The 13,044-nt window shown below is 51.3% G+C and overlaps 1 pseudogene; it reads right to left on the bottom strand.

Annotated features, from left to right (window-relative positions):
- Positions 1–6,646: 6,646 nt before the first annotated feature.
- LOC121104056 lies at positions 6,647–7,233 on the bottom strand (annotated as a pseudogene).
- Positions 7,234–13,044: the final 5,811 nt, after the last annotated feature.

Here is a 13,044-nt window from a genome sequence, read left to right as displayed (position 1 = left end):
GAGTTGCAACTTGTTGGAATCCAGTCCTCAGGATGTGTAGGGCTGGCTCAGTGTTTGGGGAAAGCTCATTGCTCAGGTGGCTCCTCCTCCCCCCTCTGTCTGTCTTTGTATTTCAACTCCCCACCCAGAGGGCATTTGTGAAGGGTTGGAAACTTGCTGGTGTGCTGGCCGAGAAGCCTTCTGCCTCGGGCTGGCCTGGAGGTGCCGGGGAGGACCTGGTTGAAGCAGGATTCCCTCCGCCAGTGATCTGGGAGCCAATTTGGCAGAGGTCTTGGGGGACCGGTGCAGAGGGTCCTGAGGGAGGAGGGTGGGGGCCGGACCCCAGTAGGGCAAGTGCAGTCGTGTTGGTTCTTCCCAGGCAGGGATCCTCTCGTGGTCTCAGGGAGCGCCGTGCCAGCCTCTGCCTCCTCGCCACGTTGCAGGGTCCCTGGCCATCAAGGAGGGTGACTTCTGGGACTCTGGCTCCACAGGGTAGTGTGCACGAGTGGCCTGACGAGGAGAGCAGGGCCTCCGCCGTCAGATGGCTGGGTGTCAATCCTGATGGTCTGCTTCCCCCTTGAGTAACTTGCAGCCTGTCACTTCATTAGTCTGTGTCTCCGTTTCCTCCTCTGGCAGATGGGTATAAGGTAATACACTGCCTTCAGGAGGTTGCCCAGGACAGCCCCTGGCGTATGAGGAGCAGAGATAGAAGCTTCTATTATTACTGTTCCTGCAGGAGACCACATGGGTTTTGCTGATGGACAGGGCACACCTGCCTTCCGGCCCCACCCAGAGCAAGGACTGAGGCTCCGTGCCAGTGAGAACTTGCAGCTGGAACCCACGGTGTGGCCCCCGGAGGTGGAGGCAAAGCCCACGAGGCTGCCTGGAGGCGGCTGCACGGGAAGCAGAGGGCCCTGCGGGTATTGGGGCAGGCGGGGCTCCTGCCGGGGTAATTGCTGCTCTCCTGCTTACCCCGTTGGCCATGTCTGATGCCAGCAAGAGCTCAGCGCCTTCACCGTCGCTCCTGAGCAGGGCAGCCAGGTGAGCGGCAGGGGTCACGGGGAAGCAGGAAGATTCTTCGGTGTCATCTGATTTGCACTGGATGTGAGAGGCCTGGCCAATGAGCAGAGCCTTGGCTGCCCTTGAGTGAGAGTCTGCACCGCGCCCCGGGCACTGCCATCGATGGATGTCCCTTGTCGTCACAGCTACCCTGCTGCAAAGAGGGATAGTCATTCCTATGGCAGGGTGAGCAGCCGATCCTGAGTGAATTTAAGCTACACACCCAAAGTCAGACTGCTTGGGCGTGCCCGGTAAGGGCTGGAGTGGATTGTAGGATTCCAAAGCTTGGGCTCTTAATAATAGTAAGAGTAACTGATGTTAGTGGGGCCGCTGCTATATGGGTTATTTTACTGATGGTTTTACACCAGCCACGGGGCAGTGTGTCCCTTCTAGATGGCGTCCTTGTGGCTGGGGAGGTCAGAGCAGACTTTTTTGATCGCCTTCCTTAGCACTGACTAGCCCCTTCCAAGTGGCCTGCCGGACAAGCCTGCTCCCCAGAAACTCTTTGTTTATCGCTCCGGGAGCCCAGGGAGGCCCACGACTCTCTGGCCTGCCCCACATGCCCCACAGCACAGGCCTGGGGACCCCCAGCAGACTGCAAGCTCATTAAGAGCCCCAGCTGCTCCTTGTCCGCCTGATACATAGTAAAACTTAATAAATCCTTTCTAAACGGGATGGGCCTCTAATTCCAGCCGGCGTGTATTCATCACTTACTGTGTGCCTGTTGTGTAGACTAAAACGGCGCGATCGTCATAACAATCTCATAGGCCGGATGACGCGGGTGAGGCTCGGGGAAGTGACACTGACGTTCGCGGTGTCACTAAGCAGTAGTGGAAGAGCTTGGGGCTCCAGGGCCTGTGCTTGCTTTTCCTGGTGAGCTGCCCGTGGCAAGCCCCTCATTAGGGCTCCTTCTTTTTTAATTAAAAAAATATTTTTTATTATGTGATGTTAGTCACCATACAGTGCCTCATTAGTTTTTGATGTAGTGTTCCTTCTTTTCCCCTTCCTCTCAGCTCCCCAAGGTTTCAGGAGATGGTTTTTCCTAGTCCCTTTCTCTGTCTGCTTTCTCAGGGGAGACAGAAGTTTGTGGAATGCCCATCTCGGAGCAGGCCCTCGGAGGGCATCAGGAACCATCCGGCCCACACAATTTTACTTCTTGTCAAGCGAAAGGCGCTGTATTTGTTTACTTATTTTTAGGATTAAGTTTTTGATTTTAATGCCAGTAAACATACGGGGTTATGTTAGTGTCAGGTGTGATTCAACACTTCCATGCGTGGCTCCGAGTTCACTGTGACAAGTGTATCCTTACTCCCCACGCCGTGTCCCCCATCCCCCCGCGCGCCTCCCCTCTGGCGACCGGCAGTTTGCTCTCTAGAGTTACGTCTGTTTCTCGGTTTGCCCCCTCTTTCTTTTTTTCCTTTGTTCATTTGTTTTGTTTCTTAAATTCCACGTATGAGTGAGGTTGTACAGTTGTCTTTCTCTGACTGAATTCTTTCACTTAGCATGATACCCTCTAGCACCATCCATGTCGCTGCAAATGGCCAAGATTTCATTCTTTCAACGGCTCAGTGATAGTCCCTATATGCCTCCTGTTCTTTATCTGTTCATCTGTCCATGGCCGCCTGGGCTGCGTCTGTATCTTGGCCATCGTGAATAACGCTGCAGGGAACATCGGGTGCCTGTTCCCTTTGAATTAGTGTTCTTGTATTCTTCGGGTAAATACCCAGTAGTGCGATTACTGGGTCATAGGGTACTTCTATTTTTAACTCTTTGAGGAACTTCCGTACTGTTTTCCACAGGGGCTGCACCAGTTGGCATTCCCACCCACAGTGCACGAGGGTTCCTTTGTCTCCACATCCTCGCCAACACTTGTTCCTTGTGTTTTTGATTTGAGCCACTCTGACGGGTGTGAGGTACGATCTCATTGTGGTTTGATGTGCATCCCCTGATGGTCTGTGAGTGAGCACCTTTTCACGTGTCTGTTGGCCGTCTGGATGTCCTCTTTGGAGAAATGTCTGTTCGTGTCCTCTGCCCATTTTTAAATTGGATTATTTGGGGGGGGGTGTTGAGTTGTGTCAGTTCTTTATATATCATGGATACTAACCCTTTCTCAGATATGCCATTAAGCAAAAGGCACTTTCAGTCGCCAGGCCAGTCATCTTCAGAACTGCTCTATTACTCTTGCTTGCTCCCTGTTGCCACCGCCCCTGTTCGGGTCCTGACTCCATGCCTTTGCTCACACAGCTGCAGAGCCCCCAGGATCAGGGCCGTCACCGGGTCTCGTGAGGGAGCGATGGTTTCCTAAGATGCACCCTTCCTTCCGTCTCCCTTTCTCCACCCCCCCGGTCCGTCCTCCTCCCCAGGCCCTCGAAGGCCCCTAAGAGCTCACCGTTGCTGCTGTAACAAGAGACTGAAAATGAGTGGATTCAAACCACACACATTTCTTCTCTTCTAGTTCTGGTGGTCAGAAGGCAGAAATGGACCTTAAGGGGGCTCAGATTAGGGTGACAACCGGGCTGGTTCCTTCTGGGAGCTCCAGGGGGCAGTTTCCAGCTGCCAGCATACTTTGGCCTCCTGGCCTGTGGCCGCCTCACTCCACTTTCTGCTTCTGTCATGCCTTCCCCCTCTCACTTCTGTCACTACCTGCCTCTCTCAGGATCCACGTGATGGCATCATCGTCTCCACTCAGCTAACCTGGGACCATCTCCCCATCCCGAGATTGCTGTAAAATCCCTTTTGCCATCTATGGTAACATATTCCTAGATTCTGGGGCTTAGGACATGGACACCCTGAGAGGGCATTATTCAGCCTACCACAGGGACGGTTTATGCTTCTAGAACAGCTCTCTACCTACCTGCCTGCGCGTTATGCGAGTAAATTAAACTACCATTTACGAAATGCGGACTCTGGGCTTGGAGCCGGACCAAGCGCCCTGTGCACTTGACCTTGCTGACTCCTCGTGATCCTTTATGATGCTGCGACGCTTAATTTTATTCTCATTTTACAGAGAAGCAACTCAAGCCTGAGGTTTGAGCAACTTGCTTGAAGTTACACAGGGAGTAAGTCAAGGACCTGAAATTTGAACCCAGGTCTATTCGATTCTAAGACCGTTGTCTCTGACATCCCACTCTCCCTGCCATCATAGCCAGCCACTGACAAGGCCCTAGTCATCCTTGATCACTCCCAATGTAGGCCCCCTCCCACACTGTACCAGAATTAGCCAGTGTGACCAACAGAGTACCGTGAAAGTGAGTGCGTGTGTCTTCTGAGGCTAATGCATCAAAGACATGGTAGCCATTGCCTTGCTCTGTCTTGGACACTTGCTCTGGGGAGCTAGTCACCCCGTCATGACCCCTTTCAAGCAGCCCTGTAAAGAGGTTCATGGATTGAGTAACGGAGACTTCTGCCAACGACCAGCACCGGCTTGTCAGCCATGCGAGTGTGCCATCTTGGAAGTGGATGGCTCAGTCCCAGTCAGGCCCTCAGATGGCGGCGGGCTGGGCTGACATCTTGACTACAGCTTCATGTGAAACCCAGAGTCTATACCACTCAGCTGGCACACTCTCAAATTTCTAACCCACAGAAACTGTGAGATGATAAGCATTTCTTTCTTTCTTTCTTTCTTTCTTTCTTTCTTTCTTTCTTTCTTTCTTTTTCTTTCCTTCCTTCCTTCCTTCCTTCCTTCCTTCCTTCCTTCTTTCTTTCTTTCTTTCCTTTCTTTCTTTTCCTTCCTTCCTTCCTTCCTTCCTTCCTTCCTTCCTTTTTAAGATTTTATTTATTTATTTGACAGAGAGAGACAGCAAGAGAGGGAACACAAGCAAGGGCTTTCCGCCGAGCAGGGAGCCTGATGCGGGCCTCGATCCCAGGACCCTGGGATCATGACCTGAGCTGAAGGCAGACGCTTAATGGCTGAGTCACCCAGGCGCCCCTAAACATTTCTTACTGGTTTTAACCACTACTCCTTGAAGTAATTTGTTACACAGCTGTGTGTGATGAATACGAGGCCCAAGTTCTAGCAATCTGGGCAGTTTTGCTCTGAGCTCTAGCCATGTCAGAAGAGGTGCTGGTCAAGCTTTGCCCCTCTGAAGCCCATGTTCTATTCCAGCAGGTTAGCAACCCAGCCCTGGAGAGGAGAACCCAACAGTTCCAGAATATTCCCCCTTTCTAAGCCACTTTCCACAAAGAACAGAAATACCTTTCATCTATCACCCTGCTGTCCTAAAACCATCAGCGGCTCCTTAATGCCTATAAATGGCTCTCTCCACCCCAGACTCCTTAGGTTGGCATTCACCCGCCCTCTCCCCTTCATGGCCTTTATGGTCTCGTTTCCCATTCCTGCTGGGCAGACCCTTCAAGCCTGGTGGGACCGAGGTGTTCACCACTATTGCAGTCTCTTCTCAGTCAGTATGCATGTATTTCTCGCCCCTTGTCACCTGCAAATGAATGGGCAAATACAGATGGGAATCCGCTAGGTACCAGGGGCTAATGATGGGTGCATCTGTGTTCAGTGTCTCAATCTGCACAACAAGCCATTTTTTACAGAGGATATGACCTGCCCAAAGTCCCCAGGGAAGTAAGTGACACAGTCAGGCCCACTCAGCCCTGCGACTGGAAGTTCAGTGTTTTTCCACTGCACCATCTTAGATCTGACTCATATTCCCATGGAATTTTACAGTTTATAAAGCCCCTGCTTATTGTTTTTTTTTTTATTATTAAGCTTCACAACAACCCAGTGTGTTAGATGGAGTAAGAACTGGTCACCCCATTTCACAGATGATAAACCTGACTTGAGGAAGAGGATTTGTCCTCATGGGGACAAGGGGTAGAGCTGGGATTCCAACTTAATATCTGTCTCCAGACCCACCGCTCTTTCTTCTGCCTTCTTTTTATGCCTCTGCCTAAACCTACCACAGATTTTTGTGTATAATTGATGCCTAGGGCTTATTTGCTGGCTGCTGATTGATTAAAATTTTAATATAGTCTTTGGTAAGTGGTACAAAAGGGCGTCTGGTGTCTATGGAATGATAACTGAGACTAACTTTACAAAAGAACTTAAACAGACATAGCAGAGACTATGAGGGTGGACTTCAGAAGGAACTTCATGGTGGGAAAGGCCAATAGTCAAGGAAAGTGGACCAAGGGACGCTATGGAATTAACTGTGATGGGAATCTCTAAAAGTGACCCACCCTTGCCTGGGTCCAAGAAAGTGCAGTTCATTCTTAGGGACAGGTGGATGGACAAAATGAGCCACGGAGGGTCCGGGTAGCCCAGCATCCGTGCCTCCATGAAATGGGTGTCATTGGTGTCCAAGTTGTTGAAGCAGAGCAGAGAGGAGAAAGAAGCTTGTGTCTCCTTCGTCGTCGGATACTTCTTGTCCCCGGTACTCAGGGCTTCAGTTAGTGAAGAAGCTGTCTACAAAGAGGTCCTTTGAAGACAAAGTCATACAGGATCAGGTTCCGGGGGCTATGAGGCCTCCCAGGCCATCCCGTCCATGCCCCTGTCCTTAGATATGCCAAAATACTCTAGTAAGTGCTCAAAAAATATTTGCTAACTGACTGAAAGGGTAGCTGTGACTTTCTCCTGTCTCTGCAGGGCTCCGACTCCATTTCACTCTGTCTTGGAGGCCCGCTCCAGCTCCACCTGACCTTGTTGGGAACCAAACCAACCAAACTCCAACCCAACCAAATCCAGTAGACTCTTGTCCTGCCCCCCATGGACATAGTTCGTGACTGGCTCCCCGAGCCTTATGCTCATCTCAACCCCTGGGTTCTTTTTTCTTTTTTTTCCCCCAGAGAACAGTTTTTCTTCAGCACCCGCCGGTCTAAATTGGGGTGGGGGTGTTTGGTCGTTCTGTGCCTCACGAGAGTACATTGCTGCGAATGGCACGGCGTACACAGAAATGGAGTTTCACATACAGCTTGGGAAGGGCACAGGGGTCAAAGACACTCACCTCGGAAATGTCCCTGACTGTGATGGCCTCTCCTATGTTCTGAATAATGAACTTCTTCATGGCCTTGTCTTTGGGTGTGCGATGGGCCCAGCAGGTATAGCGAAGAAGCCGCCCGTGGCTCGTCCCTCTGTGGCATGACTGTTACTCCTTCTTTTCTTGGTCATCTTGGACGGGAGGACCCAAGAGAGCTTGACCTGGATTTTTTTTTTTTTTAAGATTTTTAAAATTTATTTATTCGACAGAGATAGAGACAGCCAGCGAGAGAGGGAACACAAGCAGGGGGAGTGGGAGAGGAAGAAGCAGGCTCATAGCGGAGGAGCCTGATGTGGGGCTCGATCCCATAACGCCGGGATCACGCCCTGAGCCGAAGGCAGAAGCTTAACCGCTGTGCCACCCAGGCACCCCATTGACCTGGATTTTTGAAACACCTTTTCGTTCAGGTTCAGAACTTCGTTGGAATAAGAGATGCAAAGAGACTCAAGCAGAGCAGAGCAAGCAACCTGATGTCTTGCACGCTCAGCCCGCCTGTCAGAGTCCAGCCTGCCACATGTGTTTATGAACAGTGAGGGTGCGAGGACCAGTCCTCAGGTCACAGCGTGGAGTGGCGCCAAAGCCTCCATCTGGGATCCAGGAGACAGGCACTGAATTCAGGATCTGTGACATGCCAGCCGGTGAGTGTGACCTCCGACAGCATCTTCCTGCTCTGGGCCCTGGGTTCCTCCCCGTGAACGAGAGGGCTGGAGTCCTGGATTCTGTTATCCACTTCACCACTGTTCTTGACCATCTGTGATGTGCCAGGCACGTCAGGGATACAGCAGTGGACAAAATACAGTCCCTGCCATCACGGAGCATATGCAGGGAGAGGGGCTCACCCAAACCGAGTAAAGCAGCAAGCCCGCAGGCAGCAGATGTAATGCGGGGGAGGGGAGCGTGATGCAGGTGAGGCCAGCAGGTAAGTGGGGAGCGAATGATGGGGACTCCCTTAGATAAGGTCAGTGTGGCAGCCATCCCCCAAGAGCTGCCATCTGAGCAGAGACCCGGACAGAAGGCGGGGGCAACCCATGCATGTGCCTGGAGGAGCGGATCCGCAGAAAAGGAACAGCGAGTGCGAAGGTCTTTAGAAAGGAACCGGTTTGGTGTATTTAAGAAACCGCAAGGAGGCCAAGTGGGGACCAAGTGGGGAGAAGTAGCCGGGGGGCCAGACCACGGTACGTCCCGGGACGATAGCCCGAGTGATTGGGGAAGCCAGCAGGGCACTGAGAGCAAGAGACTGGCGTGGGCTGACTTGCATGTTAAAAGGGTACATCGATTCCTGAGTTTTACATCCAAGGGCTTCTCCTAGCCCTAGGCTAAGCAGATCCGGGTTGGCAGGGGCAGGCTGGGATCGTCCCGAAGCTAGGTCCTGCCCGGGGGCAGACTTTGTGAGCGGTGCCAGGACAGGCTGCTGGGACCTGCCTGCTCAGGTCTCATCCTGTCGCTGCACCTGAGCCTCAGCCCCAGACCTTACGGGTGTGCGCGGCAACAGAGAGCGAGCTGACAAATTAACCCACGCCTCCCAAGCCGTGCGCCGCAGCGGCCGCCAGGTTGAGGTGTGGACACTGAGGCTTAGATGTTGCGTGTCTCAGCCACTTCCAAATGATCTGCTCTTTCCTTTCTAGAAAAACCCTCCTCTTTTCCCACCTCTTCCTTCTAACTTTCCCTGTCCCCATCTTTATTCCTCTGGTTAGTTCCCTTTTCTTCCCTATCTATCCACCCCCCCCACCCCAGGACCACGCCCATCTCTTAGAATCCTGGAGCGTATCAAGCAAAACCTAGTTAAGATGGGCTCCCTGGTCCATAGAAAATGAGGACACTTGCGTTGGGTCTCAGAACTAGAAAGTTGTAGGGTTTGTATCTGAAGTCAGGAAGTGTGCTCTGGGGTCCCATTGAGACAACTCCATTTTGTTGCCTCCCAGTGGGTTCCAGGGAGCGGCTGGCTGTGATGACAGCCAAGGCACTGGGAACGCAGAGAGGGCAGCGTGGTCCAGCTGCAGAGGCGGCCAGACGGTCAGGGGCATCTTCACAGACAAGGGGGTACTGGAAATAGGTTTTTGAGAGGTGAGGGGGATTTTGCCAGGCAGAGAAGGGGTGTGGCGCCGTGGAGGGGGAGGCCGAAAGCAGGGGGATTGGGAAAACCTGAGCTGTGTTTGGGGAGCAACCAGTCAATTATTGAAATTAAATACCGGCAGGGATTACCTCAGTGGAAAAATCAGACAAACTGGTTGTTTGACCCGATCCTATAGTTTTCGTTTTGTTTTTAAGTAACCATCACTAAATAAACAGAATAAATACAGATAATTTTCAGGTAATAAAGGAGATTAAATATTTATATTATGTTCAGGTCAAAGGGTAAATAAAAGAGAGGGAGAAGTGGGGGGAGCAGGCTGGGGTCAGGGAGGGGTCGGGGATACGGAATTCTCTGTTTAGATAGGATGATTCTGGTCAGTTGGTGACATCTGATCCCAAGAGGAAAAAAAAAAAACCCATCTGGAAAACCTGGTTTAAAGCATCCAGAACCCTCTGCTCGGTTGGAAAACCACCTCTCCTGTCTCCGATTCCCTTTTCGTAGAAATGGTTCATCATGAAGAGTATTAAGAAGGGATTTAAAGAGAAAAAATTCTGATTCATAATAATAAGGCCTGGTATTTACGTCTATACCTTTCTCCCAAGAGCTCAGATTGCTGGAGGGGAATTATGCCCCTCATTCCTCACAGCCGCATCCCTGCCTCACACTGGTTTGCCACCAGACCACTCCCTCCCGGCGCACCCTGGAGAGAAAGGTGGGGCCCTGGGGACAGCTTCTGGGGCTTGCATGGCACAGCGGTGGGACTGCTGGATGTTTAGGCTTGACCCCTGGCACTCGGGTCCGAAGGCTCTGTTGTCTTTGCTCTCGTTCCACCCCAGGCCTGCAAAAGAACAGCAGGCATCTGTCCACTCATCCACAGTGAACACCTCATGCCAACCATACTAGAAATCAGTGTCCCCCTTTTCTAGATGTGTCTAGAAAATACCATGACCTTTGAAAGTGTATCAGAGCCCCAGAAGGGAGAGGAACTTCTCAGTACCTCACTAAAATATCTCCAGCTGTGGTAGAGCCCCATTCTTTTGGCTCTTGTCTATAGTTGGCACAAAGAACAGGTATCTTGTCCCCGCCACTTCAAGAAGTCCCTGGAACCTTCCCTTAACTGGCCAATTTTTAACATTATTTGGTTGGATCCTCCCTCTTGCAAACCAGAAAGCTAGGCTTCTCCAAAGCTTGACAAAGGGGAAATTCTTGCATGGCACCATCCAGAGGGGGTGGGCCAGTGAGTCAACAGTTCTTTGTTGAGTACTCATGGAGTGCAGAGCCCTGCCCGAGGTGTTGTGGCAGATGTTACCCAGTTATGACATGGTCCCTGCCCTAAAGGAGCTTTTGGAAGGTGGTAAAGCATGTGTCCACAAAAAACTAACCATCAGCTTAAGAGTTAAATGTCAATACAAGATAACCGTGAGCAATACCGGGAGGGAGAGTTCCGACGAGCGAGTGACCCCAGGGGTTGGAGTGAGTGGACAGGACAGACTGCATGGGGAAGATGGGACCGGAGTGCAGAATATGTAGGGGAGGTAGCTGAGGTCACCATTCCTGTCCCGTAGATGTGGCTCTAAGTGTCTGAGTGAATGCATTGACAGCTGTCGTTAGCTACTGTATTACTGTATCAGTTAGGGTCTGCTCGTTGCAAGTAATAGAACATTTCCCTGAAATCTGCTTATACCAAGAAGGGGATGTTTTCCCTATATGATCCAGAAGTCCCACTGAGTGATGGACTTCAGGCATGGCTCCATCAGGGCTCCGGCTCTCTGTGATTCTCTCAGGTCAGCCCTCCTCTACGTGTTGGCTTGGTCCTCAGGCTGGTTTTTCTCATGGCTGCAAGAGAACAGCCTATGGCAACCATGGCTGTGTGCTTCCTTGTTCTCATCCACCCTCAACCAACAAACTCAAGTCCTGTGCAGGACCAGCAACAGAATGTGTGGGGCCCAATGTGAGGGAAAATGTGAACGTCTTGTTCGGCAATGATTAAGAAGGGATGGATACGTGAAGTGGCTTGATTGTGGTCATTACACGATGTATACCTGTGTCAGACCAGCACATTGTACACCTCGAATATATACAATTTTTATTTGTCACCCATTCCTCAATCAGGCTGGGGGGGAAAAGTTGATTTGACGCAAACTGCTTGTGTACAGATTTCAGATGAGTGTCATTTTAGGGAATGGATGTGACTGCCGCACTGTGGAGCCTGTCAACAGCGTTAAAAACACACGTAGAAAAGATGTTTCTGAGAGTAAGAAAAAAAGCAGTCCGGATTAAGCTCTCCACTTTGCTCCTTACCAGCTACATTATCTCGAACACGTAGCTTTACTTCTTCAGTACTGTTTTCTTAGCTTTGAAGAAAAATAATGCCAACCCTACCCGTGTCACAGGGCTGATGTGACCCCTGATGGGATTGTGTAAGTGAGCGTGCTTTTCAGCCGGGGCAGGACGAGATCCATGAACAGGACTGCTGTTGTTTATTTTAAAACTGGGGAAGAGCGTCTGTGGGTTTTACCATCGCGACTGCTTGTTATATGAGGTCTTTTTGAGATTGTGAGTAGGAAGCAGGGAAATGGGAGGTGTAGGGGCACCCAAACTAAGTAGGGCAATGTAGGAGGGGCAGGAAAGACCCTTGAGCTTTAAAAATGAGGAGAAAGGGGATTGGTATTACAGCTGGAGAGTAGGATTCTTTGTCCAAAATAATAGGTTCAGAGGAAAATCATCCCAGTTTCTTACTGACATGGGAAATCACCTCTTGGTCTCCCCCATTGGCTCTCTGCCCCATTATCCGCCTCCCCTCATTACCACTCTGCTCCCCTCTCCCTCCTTCTCTCTCTCCACTCTGCTCAGATAACTCTCACGCTGTTCCCACTACCTCTCCAATCGCTCCCCTGGTGCCTTGGCTCCCATGTCCTCTGGGCAACCTGGACAGAATCGCCAATCATCAGTCCTTGATAGTCAAGGACGAGGAGAATGGAACTCGGTTCCAGTAGGTTCCCAGAGCTCAGGCTTCTGGTGTGCGCCCTCCTCCTCCCTGAGATCTCGGCATCCGTCCTTCCCGACAGTTGCTTGCACGGGGAGGCTCCTCCAGATCTGTAAATCCCAGGTGCTCCGACACGGAGGGCAGTCTGTCCGCAGAGGAGCAAAACATCCGGATGTCTATCTTGGCACCTGCACCCCCGCCACTGTAGGCACAACTGCATACATGAGACATCACCTGTCCCCCTGAACTTGGTTATTCCAACAGCTCCCTCCATCGTGCCCCTGTCACCCCCATCACCACCACACCAAAAACGAAACCGCATGGCTTCATACTGTCTCACTTAGAAAAGACACATAATAGAGGGTATCAAACCTTCCAGGCTCCCTTGGCCATCCTGAAACATTGGTTCTTGTAGCTCTAGAAACAGCTGAAGATATTACCTCATTCTCCTATTTCCAGTCAAGTTCCATTCAAATAATCTCAGGAAGCGATTTGTATATGATTTTCCTTAGAAATGACCATAGAAGGAGGCTTCGTGCTGTTCTTGGCTCACTCATGCAAGTACTTTGCATTCTGACGGTTTGGCAGTTTCTTAATTATAAGGACGCTTGTGTATTGGCTGTTGGGCGTCCATTTTCTCTTGCCTCTGATGACACCACCCTCATTTCCTGTGGTAAAATTATTCCTGGGTGCTTTCTGGTCTCCATAAAGTCCTGTCCTTGGTTAACCAAGAGGTGTCCTGTCCTGGTTCTACCCCGAGGTGGGTCCATGCCCCGAGCTCTGCCAGCCGGATCCTCTCTCCTAGGACGTAGAGCCACGCTGGTGTGCCCCACGGTCCTGAGCGCACAGGGTTTGTTTCCTGCTCCGTCCAGATGCCCCGACCCACTCTGGATCTGGCCTTTCTAAACTCGACTCCTAGCTTTGTTGCTGTTGTTGCTCCTGTGAGCACCTGTGTGAGCCCC

The sequence above is a fragment of the Ursus maritimus genome, unplaced genomic scaffold (genome assembly GCF_017311325.1).
Source record: "Ursus maritimus isolate PB19 unplaced genomic scaffold, ASM1731132v1 scaffold_1, whole genome shotgun sequence".
NCBI classification, from domain to species: Eukaryota; Metazoa; Chordata; class Mammalia; order Carnivora; family Ursidae; genus Ursus; species Ursus maritimus.
Note: the sequence above shows the minus strand (reverse complement) of the source record. Positions and strands in the feature narration are given on the sequence as shown.